Below are 11,196 nucleotides of genomic sequence, written 5' to 3' on the forward strand. Positions count from 1 at the left end.
TGAGTGGTAGTATGGAGAGCACTGTATGTGTATGGCTGGGAAGGTGTGTATGTGAATGTATGAGTACTGTATGACCATGCATGAGTGTGGGTTAAGATCCTGTGGAGTAAAGGAGTACTGTTACTAGTACGATTTGTATTTTGATGGTGATATGAAGTTACACAGTATATGCTGGTATATGTATTACTTCTTGATGAAAATAATAAAAAATAATTATAAAAAAAAAGAACAAACCTCACTGGTTAAAGTACAGACAGGCCTACATTATTAAATGGAGTTCATGCCATCTGCAGTGGAATATCTGACCTGTGTGTGTGTGTGTGTGTGTGAAAGAGAGTGCGTCAGTGTGCACTTGAAATACATTCAACATGATGACAATTCCTACCTCATAAAAAGTCTGCTGAGTCCGTATTTGGAATGGGTTGACAGCTGGTGTACATTGTTTACATCCGATTAGTGTGGAAAAAAGCCAACAATCCAACACACACACACACACACACACACACACAGGAATAATGCATGCGTTCATGTGTTGGGTTTATAGTGCATCCTACTGGTCAGTGGCTACCTTTGACACATCACATGTGTGTGTCCACTTTGTTACCCAGGCGTTCAGCCAACATACAGTACAGGTCAATAGTACAATGTAAATAGTCATGAAAATAAAGAAAACGCATTGAAATGAGAAGGTGTGTCCAAACTTTTGGCCTGTACTGTAGCAATCCTAAATGTATGGTCAACCAAGCTGTTCTCAATACCAAGACCATGGTGTTGATTCTCACAGAGATAAGTGTGTTTAGCTGTTCTCTAAGTCGTTGTGGGGGGAAATGCTGAAATGTTTAACCGAGAAGCTGTTTACTGAAGGACCAATGCTGCACTCAAGCAATCACTCCGTGTCTGTGACAGGACGTGGTAGATTTGGTATACTGTACTTCTGGTCCTGTGGTGAGTCAGTTTCTACAGTGGGAAAAAGCCATCAGTATCTTCTCTCCCACATGTCCCAGGTTGCAAATGGAAAGAACTCTCCACAGACTGGTTTTTCAACAAAAAAAAGTAATTCCTTGGGAACTCCTACGGTTGTTGACCATGTCAGAAATTTGGCAAATTTCTGACATGGCCAAAACAGCCACGTGTTAGGCTATGGGATGCCAGGGAATTTCTCTTTTATTTGAACAGCTCTGTAGATGACCTTTCCCTTTGCGACCCTCTCTGAAGTTGATTCTGATGCTGACACACTCCCTCATCAACCAGCCATGCGTCTCCTTCTCACACATCTATGTGTGTGTGTGTGTGTATGTATGTGTCACCATGCCTCCCCTCTGTGCTGCTAGCATACGCACACAAAAGATGAGGACCTCATGAGTCATTTTGATTGGACATCGGTTATCAGTGTCTATGTTTGTTGCATTACGTCACTGGTGTCCATCTCCCAGTATATTGTATGTGTCCACCATAACATGCTTGTGATGTCTGTGATGTGATGTGGTGTGGTGTGATTTCACATTATTGGTCTGAAACATGAGACATGATGTACATGTTGTACCAGTTTCTCATACATGGATTAAAATTAGTCCTAGATTAAAAGAGAACTTCAGTGGAGATTTCCATAAAAAAAAACATCTATGTCTACTTAATCCAGGTATGGGAAACTGGCCTGTATCATTTACAGTCATGCATTTTTGCTGTTTCACTTAATGTCCTCTCTCTTTCGCTCTATTTCTCTCATTCCCCCTCTATCTATCTACCTCTGCCTTTCATGCAAATCATTCCCTCCCTCCATTACATTCTTCTCTTTTTCTTTTTGTCTTTCCTTGTTTTGTTTCCCCTCCTGCAGTGCGGCCGGGACGCGGAGAACTTTGACCGCTTTTTCACCCGTCACCCTCCGGTCCTCACCCCGCCTGACCAGGAGGTCATCATGAACCTCGACCAGGACGAGTTCGAGGGCTTTTCCTTCATAAACCCCGAGTTTCCATCTGGCGCGGTCGAGAGCTAAGGGCCAGCCACGCCTTCCTCATCCCTCCTCATCTTCACCACCTCCGCTGCCACCAAACATCACCCCAAACCAACCACCGAACCACCCCCACCATCACCACACAGTGCATCCCTTCAACACAAAACAGCACCTCCATCTATTTATATACTTGCGACTAGCACCATTGAAGTATATAAATCGCCATCAACTGCTTCACTTTCATTCATGGGGGGGAAAAAATGAGCTATACCCTCCATGATGATGTAGTCAAATGTACTATGTGTGTATGCCTATATTATCCTAGAGCTTGATACCAGAGTATCAACATACCATGTCTTCATGATTCAATTGATTAGCTAGCACAAATTGCTTGCACCACTCACTGCTTAAATGACACCTATAGCACGCAAGTTCATCCCATGACCTCCCTTACTAGGTGACCAGATAGCCATGTGGACAGATCTTTTTGGTCCAGTGCTATAGCAGACCCATGTTCATCTTCTGATGATCATCTCAACAGAGCCACTCTATAATCACTCTAACTATTATCTTGATACGCTACCACACACTGGTATCTAAACTATTTGTATAAAGTTGTGTGTGTGTTTTTTTTTTTTTTTAACCCTTCCTGTGTTAGGTGCAGATAGACAACATAGTCTGTAGAAATTCAGTCTCTATTTTACTATTTTTGTTTTGCATGGTTTCCCCATTTGAAATAATCAAATAGCTTTTATAAGTTAGGTGCTGTAGTTACTGCAAGCTGAAAGGGTATTCCTGTTTCTCGTCATATCCTGAGTACGTGGCAGATGATAAGAAATGAGTAATTAGCTGTTTATTTTTTCCTTTTTTTGAATAAGCATGAGTAAGGTGATGTTTACAGGATGCATCTATCCAGCTGTGTGTGTATGTGTGAGTGTGGATGCGTGTGGCAGTGTGTCTAGTATGTGCGTATGTGCGTGTGTGTGTACACATGCGTGTGTGAAAGTGTGTGTTTATGCTGTCTTGCAGTGCTTGCGTGGGTGTGTGCCTCTTGTGGTGTGGTGATCTGCTTCCTTTGCTTCTGCGTAGCGACACCATCAGCCAATACCCCCCCCCCCCCCCCCCCCCCCATCTCCCTTCACTTAACCACAGCCTTTCATCTGACCCCCCACCCCCACACACACACACACACACACCTTAGCCCTCTAGCACCTCTTTTATTTTTAAAACACCTTTATGCGTGTTTTTGAGGTGTCCGACAGACATAATCAACATCAGCTACCTCCTCCTTGTGAGCAGAGCAAGCCACATGGATAGGTTGAAGGGAAAAGGTAACAAATATAGTACCGGATTAGAGGATGAAGAACTAGACGCAGCAGATATCATTTTTGATTAAAGGTCAAACTGCAAGCCTGGCGACTCACAGCAACGACACATCCCCCCCCCCCGCCGCCGCCGCCGCCGCCGCCGCCACCCTCTATCCAGTTCCTCTACAAACATGAGCGTGGCAGCGGTATACGTTGGGATAAGAAGTTGTTTCTGAGTTCCCCATTAGTTGCCATTCTGGCTCTGTGTGTGAGAGTAGGGCCTCGTCTAGCCGATAAGCCGTTATCTGCGCTCACCACGCCTGGGCTCCTACGGCAACGGGACTCGCTCGCTCGCTCACGTGGCACCCGCCGCCGGCATGCTCAGAAAGAGACCGCCGCTTGAAACCATAGAGGTCAGAATACGACAACAATTCTTCCCCCTAAGTGGAGGGATGCCGCTGACTGCTCAGTGTAGGCTACATCGATGACATCTATGACCAGCTAGTCTGATGACCTTACCGTAAATTGTCCAGTTTTGCATTTGGCATATGATGACCAACGTCACAGAGATGTAAACTAAATTATTTGTAGAGATTTGGAAACAAAGCTATGGTGTTGTGTTGGCATTCACTGGTCTTGCACGGTCATCACTGCTAAGGCAGGCAAACCCTGCTCTCGAGTTGAGCACCTTGAGGCTTAAATGTGTGTGTGGCTAGCGCTCACTGTGCTTCTGTGTTTGTACTGTAAGCCCAACTACTGTACAAATTTGACTGTGGTGGACAGCTTAGATTAGAAGGCATGGACAGTTCAGTTGCTTTAGCTATACCTACACTAGCAATAACGGGTACCCACTAACGACAACTGCACCAGATATAACTGGACAGACCCACCTATGAACGGTTTGGCAATCGGTCCCCTGAGACTTCAGTCTCTAGACGTACGCTGTTAGTGTTTCAAAATGACACTTTAATCCTCTCTAATATGTAACATTGGTCATGGCACCGCCATCGTTTTTAGGGGAAATAGGCCCAAGGATATGTGATGTAGTGCTTTAGCAGTTATCTCCTGATTGGTGGCCAATGGTTTTTACTGGAGATCTATACGTATTTGGTGCTTCATATCTTAAGTTCATCGTGGACGTTCAGGGAAGTGTGCAGTCTCACAAGAAACGGCTTGTCACAAGAGGAGGTCTTTAGTGATTTTGTGTATAGCTATAGGTCAGGAACGTATAGGAAGAGATTTGTCCAGTTTAACAGTTCAAGAGAAGGTCAACTCTTGTTGGTTTCTTTGTGTAAAATGCATCTCTCATCTCTGCCAAAAAGCAGTGTGTAGTTTATACTAGGGCTTTGATATTTTTTGTAAATGTCTGAAAAACAACAAAATACCTATATAAAATTGTGTCAAATGTTGGTTAATTTCGTGTATTCATTGTGGTCAGTATTGAAAAAAAAAGTTCATAGATGGTATGTGTTTTCTATACCGGTTATGCATTCTGAGATGCACGTAGACAATGGAAAAGCTTTGTGCATGAATTACTAACTAAAATCTGAGATTCCATAATTCAGTATGTTTGACTTATTAGTGCTTCGATGAGTTCTTCAGGCTATGATGTGTGCTTTGTATTATATATCTCAAAATGCTTTTTATGTGCCAAAGTATTTTCCAGAAAAAAATATATACATTAAAATAAAAACTAAACACAAATGGATGTTTCTGTATTTTCTGTGTGTAAAAGATAACCCTTTTGTTATTGGTTCAGTTTTCACTCTCAGGTAAACGATTCAGTATGCATCATCAGTAGTATTCTGCCTGTGTACGTCACATTCACTTTCTTGTCTTTTTTGTCAGTGAACCCATCTGTTCGTTTTGGAGCGATGTTGGGTCCTCCATTCAGATGGTGGCCAAGGAGGCTGCGGCGACCCTCATCCCCCATTTCGAATGCTACTGTACGCCTCAGCCATGCTGAGCATGCGGCACGGCCCTGTCTCTGAATATTTCATAGCTGCCACTTAACATGAGCACATTTACGTGATGTTCCTGTCCGCTCAATAGCATGCAGCACCTGCACCGCTCATACTCGGGGCCGGAGGGAGGGAAAAGCCAGGGCATGAATCCTTGGTGACTTTGCAGGGATGCCACTATTGATGCTATTGATCAAGGTGAATTAGGATGTGATGGCGTGGACGTGTTCATTGGTGCCCATTTCATTTCATGTTTCCACAGCTGAGAAATCACTAAGCTGTGGAATTATAGTGGTTGTCCATTCAGTCAGTACTGTCAAAATATTTTTAAAACTTGTTAGTGTGTCTGTGTGAGAGAGTGAGAGAGAGAGAGGGAGTGTGTGTGTGTTTCCCTCACTTATCTGTGAGTGATGTGTATAGCCCTAACTAACTTTACTGTGTGCACATGCAGTGAAGGAAGCTGTTTTTTTTTTCCTTTAGCGCATGAGCGTTAATTAATTCTGAATGTCGCAGCCTCAAATTAAAATGAGTCGGTTAGCACAAAGTGTGGCGGCCTTATCTGCCGAAAACAGGTCAGCGTTTGATACCGCCGTGCGGCGCCTCCACTGACATCAGCGCGACGCTAATCCGCTCTTTCTTGAAAAGACCGCGTGCCTCGCCAGAGGAGAGAGAAATTAAAGAATCAAGATGTGCAGTAAAGCCCAGCCAGATCCAGCACCTTGGATTGGAACGGGGCTTCCTCGTGTACAGTGATTTTTTTTTTTCTCTCTCTTTTTTTATTCCTCCTTTTCTCACTCAATGGCAACCTCTACCACAATCTTCCAGGTTTTTTTTAGGGTTTTTTGAAGGGTGTGTGTGAGGGGGGGCTTCCAGCCTGTATCTGGCACTGCTTATCTAGTACAGAACTACAGGCAACAGATTTCAATCGCAGTTTCATTCATGCCCAAGAGCTGAAGGTGAATGGGAACAGCAGGGCTGTGGTTTGTGTACTGCTCTGCAGTGAGATGTGCCATTTTTTCGGGATGCTTAATTATTTTCATAGTTAACTGTGCACCTGCTTCCATAATTTTTGCCTCATGTATGTACAGCGTGTTGGTGCTGGTTTGGTATGTCTTTTATATATCCTCTTCGAGTCTTTATCTTCATTTTGGACTTCCTGCAAACTGAGACCTTGCAATCCTTTAAGACTTCTCCAGTGTGCAGAATACAATACTTTGTTGGAATGCTAAGCTAAATTCACTCACCTTAGGTGGAATTTTCAGGTTTCATGAACTGATTGTTGCCATTAGCTGTAAGAAACAATTTGGTCGAAAACAACTTGCGTGATTTACCTTCTTGTCTAACGCACATCTAACTTGTGTCCAGCATAACTTTAATGAACCTTTTCCTCCTCGGTAGCTCATTCTGGGTAAGTCAACTGCATGTCATATATAGTTGTATTAGATGAATGACCAGAATGCATCTACAATCAGTTTAAAGCATGAAGAGGCTTTGCTTGCACCATGAGCCATATGGAGAGATGCTCAGTGAACCCTTCTTCAGGCATGTTTCAAATGCACACTTTAACTGGGATTGCAAAGAAAAGCTTCCCCCTCAGAACTTTCTGCCTTTTATACAGAGCAGATGCACAGAGAAGCCTGATTGCTAGCTATCTGCATGCCTCGCGATTCTGTATGCCCATGAATCTGACTGGGGCTGGTGGATTTCTGGGTTGCCATGGGAGATGCCTAGGTGCAGGGAGAGCAGAGGCTGCCTAATGACCTCACAATCGGGGGATGTGGCTTTGGATGGTGGGGGGGGAGGGACAAGAGGGTAGGTAAGGAATGCAATTGCTTTTTCTTCCGCCATGGCTGTCTTTAGTTTCTGTCCAATGTGGAGGCAGCGTGTTGGCTTCCCTTTTTCCTCTCCTCTCTCTCTCTGTTGTTTCTGAAGATGGCTTTGTCTTTGTCCTCCCTCCTCTGATCTTGTTTGTGTTCTTTCTCTTTCTCTCGCTCCTGTTGTGATCTGCATAGCGCTCTCTGAGCTCGGCTAGTTGGTCTGTCTACTGCGGGGCCTCTCGTTTGAGGGGATCTGTGTGTGTGACTGCCGCAGAGTCGCTCTGTTGCCGCTGTTGCATCTTCTTTGGCACCTTCTGTCGCATGCTTTTTGTCTTTGTTCTTCCAGTATGCCAACCCCCCCACCCCTCCCCCTCAAAACAAAACAAAACAAAACAAAAAGCTACAAGCATTTCAGTGATTTATATTCAAAAAACTTGAATGGACGCCTGTGAACATCAGACTGTCAGAGGAAGCCATCTGCAAGCAATGAACCTTTGCCATTTTTTTAACACCGTAAAAAAAGTACAATCCCTGCTGTCTACCTGTTCAAACATCAAACTCAAAACCGATCACACAAAGGAAACACAAGGTGGCCAGTAGGAGAGTCTCTTTGTGGCCAACCACCACAGAACTAACCAAAGCACTGATATTGCATACAGATACTGTAGTATGGGCGAATGATAGAACTGGGCCTCTAGTCGTTCTAGACTTAATGTGCTTTCAGATTTTTCAGGAGCAGTAATACACCAGACATCCCTGATGTACATGACTGATCAGCAACAGCACATAGTCAGTTACATCAAATGTGATCTCGCTTGCATGATGTACAACCCTGGAGCTACGACGTCACATGAGATCAGGGATGAGCTTTTTGGACACCCCCTTGAAATGTAGGAATGAACAAATAAATAAAGAAACTGCAGCAGAGTTCCATATGGACGGACCACAGCTGTGTGTAGCGTCTGGGTTTCTCTGCAGAAACGTTCGGCAGTACTGTGTGATCAGAAGCAGCCTCGCGCCCCCCCCCCCCCCCCCAGCTCTCCACAGCTACCCCCACCCTGAGCCGCGAGCTAGAGAGATGTTCTCCCATCCGTAACCCAACGTCTCTGCAGCCTATCATCCAGCTGCCACCACATGAGCTACCCCCCCCCACACACACACACACACATATACACATCTGCTTCCCCCGCCATACCCACACACTCATACAAATACACAACCACATGCCCCATGGGTATGTGCAGAACTCCACATCCACAGCCATGGTAATGTCACATGACAGCAGTGCTGTTTTTTCTTAGTAGACCATCAGCATGCTTCACTGTAGCTCTGAAAGAGCTTCTGAGCTTCTCTTATGCTCTCTCTGCCTGGTGGATGTGCGTTTCAGATGATATTCCATGAAATGTCACCGCCACAGGAGAATGTGTAGAGATATATTATAGGTTGTGTGTGTGTGTGGGGGGGGGGGGGGGTCTTAAGAAGGTTCTACAGGTGTTAAGATCTCTGCTCAGTTCTATCACCTTCAGTATACAACCCCTCCCCCGCACCCCACACAGTTCTATGGCCCCCCCACCCCCCTCTTACATGCACTCTCTGTGGATTTACATTGCCAAGCAGTGCATTAAAAATGTCTCAAACCAGAACACCAACCCCGCCACCAACCCCCACCCACCGCCCCTACCCCACCCCCCCTACACACACACACACACACACACACACACTTCTACATCAGACGAGGCAGGCTTAGAACACAGGACTGAAGCAGCACAAGGGAGTGTGGATGTGGAATCCTCCTGTAAGAACAAGGCTGCGAGCCAACACACTGTCTGTTCCTGCTCGCTCAAAAGGAGAGGGGGAGCGAGGGACAGTGCTGCCCACGCTCAACAGAGCATCTTGGGAAGAAGTACTTTAATTACTCACTCCCGACTGTGTTACCACGCGCCCATTCTCTGTCCTCTCTCACAGACAAACACTCAAACTCTCTCTCTCTCTCTCTCTCCCACTCACTCTCCCCTTTCTCCCTCTCTCTCTCACACACATACACACACACACATTCTCTCACTTTCTCTCTCTCACTCACATATACACACTTACACACACATACACACATTCTCTCTCACACTCATACACACACACACATCATGCCTAATCATCATGACTGTGTGTTTCCTGTCTGAGAGGTGCTATCTCTGTGAGTCTGTCCTCAGTAGCAATGGCCGCCCCCCACCACAAATGTTTCCCCCGCACTATGATTCACTGACCTCACTTTGACACGGGTCAGCACTCTGCCCAAGGCTGCATCTTTCTTTCTTTCTTTCTTTCTTTCTTTCTTTCTTCCTTTCCTCCATCTTTCCCCACACACTCCTCTTGGTGGACTCATTCCATCATGAAGGGTTCATGTTGAAAGTGGGCTCCAAGGGACTTGAAGTTTCTTACCTGGAAAGTGATTCCTGCCTCAACTGTGACCGTGGGAACACAGTGTATTGGGTTAGCCTATGTCAGTTTGTTCACCACACTCTTCATCACCACTTTTTCCTCTCGTTTTTTCCCTATCTTTCCCTTGCTTTCCCTGTGTTCTGTCTCTTCTTCTTTCTACCTATCTGTTCCATCTTGATTCTTCTCAATCCTTCGTTCTCTATTGGTCTTTCCATTTCTCTTTATCTATCTATCTCTTTCTCTCTCTGTATCCTTCCTCTTCTTTTTCATCTTTATCATCTTCCTATTCTTTTTCTTCTTCATCTTCCTTTTTTTCATCTTCCTTCTGCTTCCTCTTCATCTTCCTCTTTATCTTCTTCTACTTCCTCTTCTTCTTCTACTACTTCCTCTTCCTCCACTCTTGTTCTCTGATGTAGAAAAATAGCCGGGACACCTGCAACTTTGACCGCGAGTTCACCAAGATGCCCACGGAGCTGACGCCTACCGACAAGCTCTTCATCATGAACCTGGACCAGGACGAGTTCCTGGGCTTCTCCTACACCAACCCCGAGTACGAGGTCCAGGCCTAGAGGGACTCACTCGCCGGACTCGCCCGAGACCTCAAGAAGCCTGACTGACTGACTGACTGTCCGTCTCTATGTATTTGTCTGCCTGTCACAACAATCGGTCTGTCTGTTGAAGCTCGGGGGAGAGAGAGAGAGGGGGCGGGGGGCAGTTGCCAACGGAAAAGTACCAGGAACACTGGTGGGACTCAGGGATGGACCCAGTCAGAATATTGGGGGAGTTGGGGCTATGAGTGAAGTCGTCTGACAGTAGACAGTAGCAGACATTGTTATTGGCGAGGCCTAGGTCTGTCTGGTTGCAGTAAAACCCTCCTCTTCTCTCTCCTCTCTGGTCAAGTATGCTGGAGATTGTCTCTGTTACCTAGTCCTGCTAAATTGGATGTGTCGCTGGTGTTAATCCCGACAGGAATTGCTGGCTCTGCGGCAAATGAGGAACAAGCGTGACTAACCCCAAGTGAGCAATTTGAAAAACAAAAAACAATGCTGTCCTCAATTATTTATTTGCAGTTCATTATTTTCCCCTCTGCTTGCTCTCCATCTAAGCAGCCTGTGTATTGAGCTAATGCTTAATTTACTGGATCCAGCCTATTAAACCAAAATATTATTATACATGTCGTGTGACTTTGCAGGACACAGACACACATCTCCATAAACACACACACACACACACTGCTTTTTAAATCAGTATTTCAGAAAATGAAATTAGATGAAGACTGAGAATCTTACCTATAATTTTAAGAGTATTCTGTTGTTGTTGTAGCGTGATCTGTAAGATTAAAATAGATCATAGTTCCTTATATTACTTTAGATTTTGTAGTGAGAGGCACATGTAGTGCAAGACTTCTTAAAAGGTTTGAAGCCCTGTCTGCCATCTTATACTGACTCTGTCTAAGCTCACAAAACATGATTTCATGTCGCATTGCCTATAAATCCAGGTCTTGGTTTTAAACAAATAAGTCAAAATAATGTATATATGTATTGTACCTATGCAAGAGGGAAAATACAGTCTCTTCAAATTACAGACATGAGCAAGATTTAAATATTGCTGTGCTTTATTTTTACTTTATTTAAGTGAGTCATATGGATGACTTTGCCATTTTCTCATCCCTTACATTAATACCTTAAATATGGACAGGAAACTAATTGCTGCGACATTCCAGA

At 44.8% G+C, this 11,196-nt stretch overlaps 1 pseudogene; it reads left to right on the top strand.

The window, feature by feature from the left end:
* LOC121704771 overlaps nt 1-2,610 on the top strand; it is a 144,363-nt pseudogene extending 141,753 nt beyond the window's left edge.
* Nucleotides 2,611-11,196: the final 8,586 nt, after the last annotated feature.

This window comes from Alosa sapidissima, chromosome 3 (assembly GCF_018492685.1).
Source record: "Alosa sapidissima isolate fAloSap1 chromosome 3, fAloSap1.pri, whole genome shotgun sequence".
In the NCBI taxonomy this organism is placed as follows: domain Eukaryota; kingdom Metazoa; phylum Chordata; class Actinopteri; order Clupeiformes; family Clupeidae; genus Alosa; species Alosa sapidissima.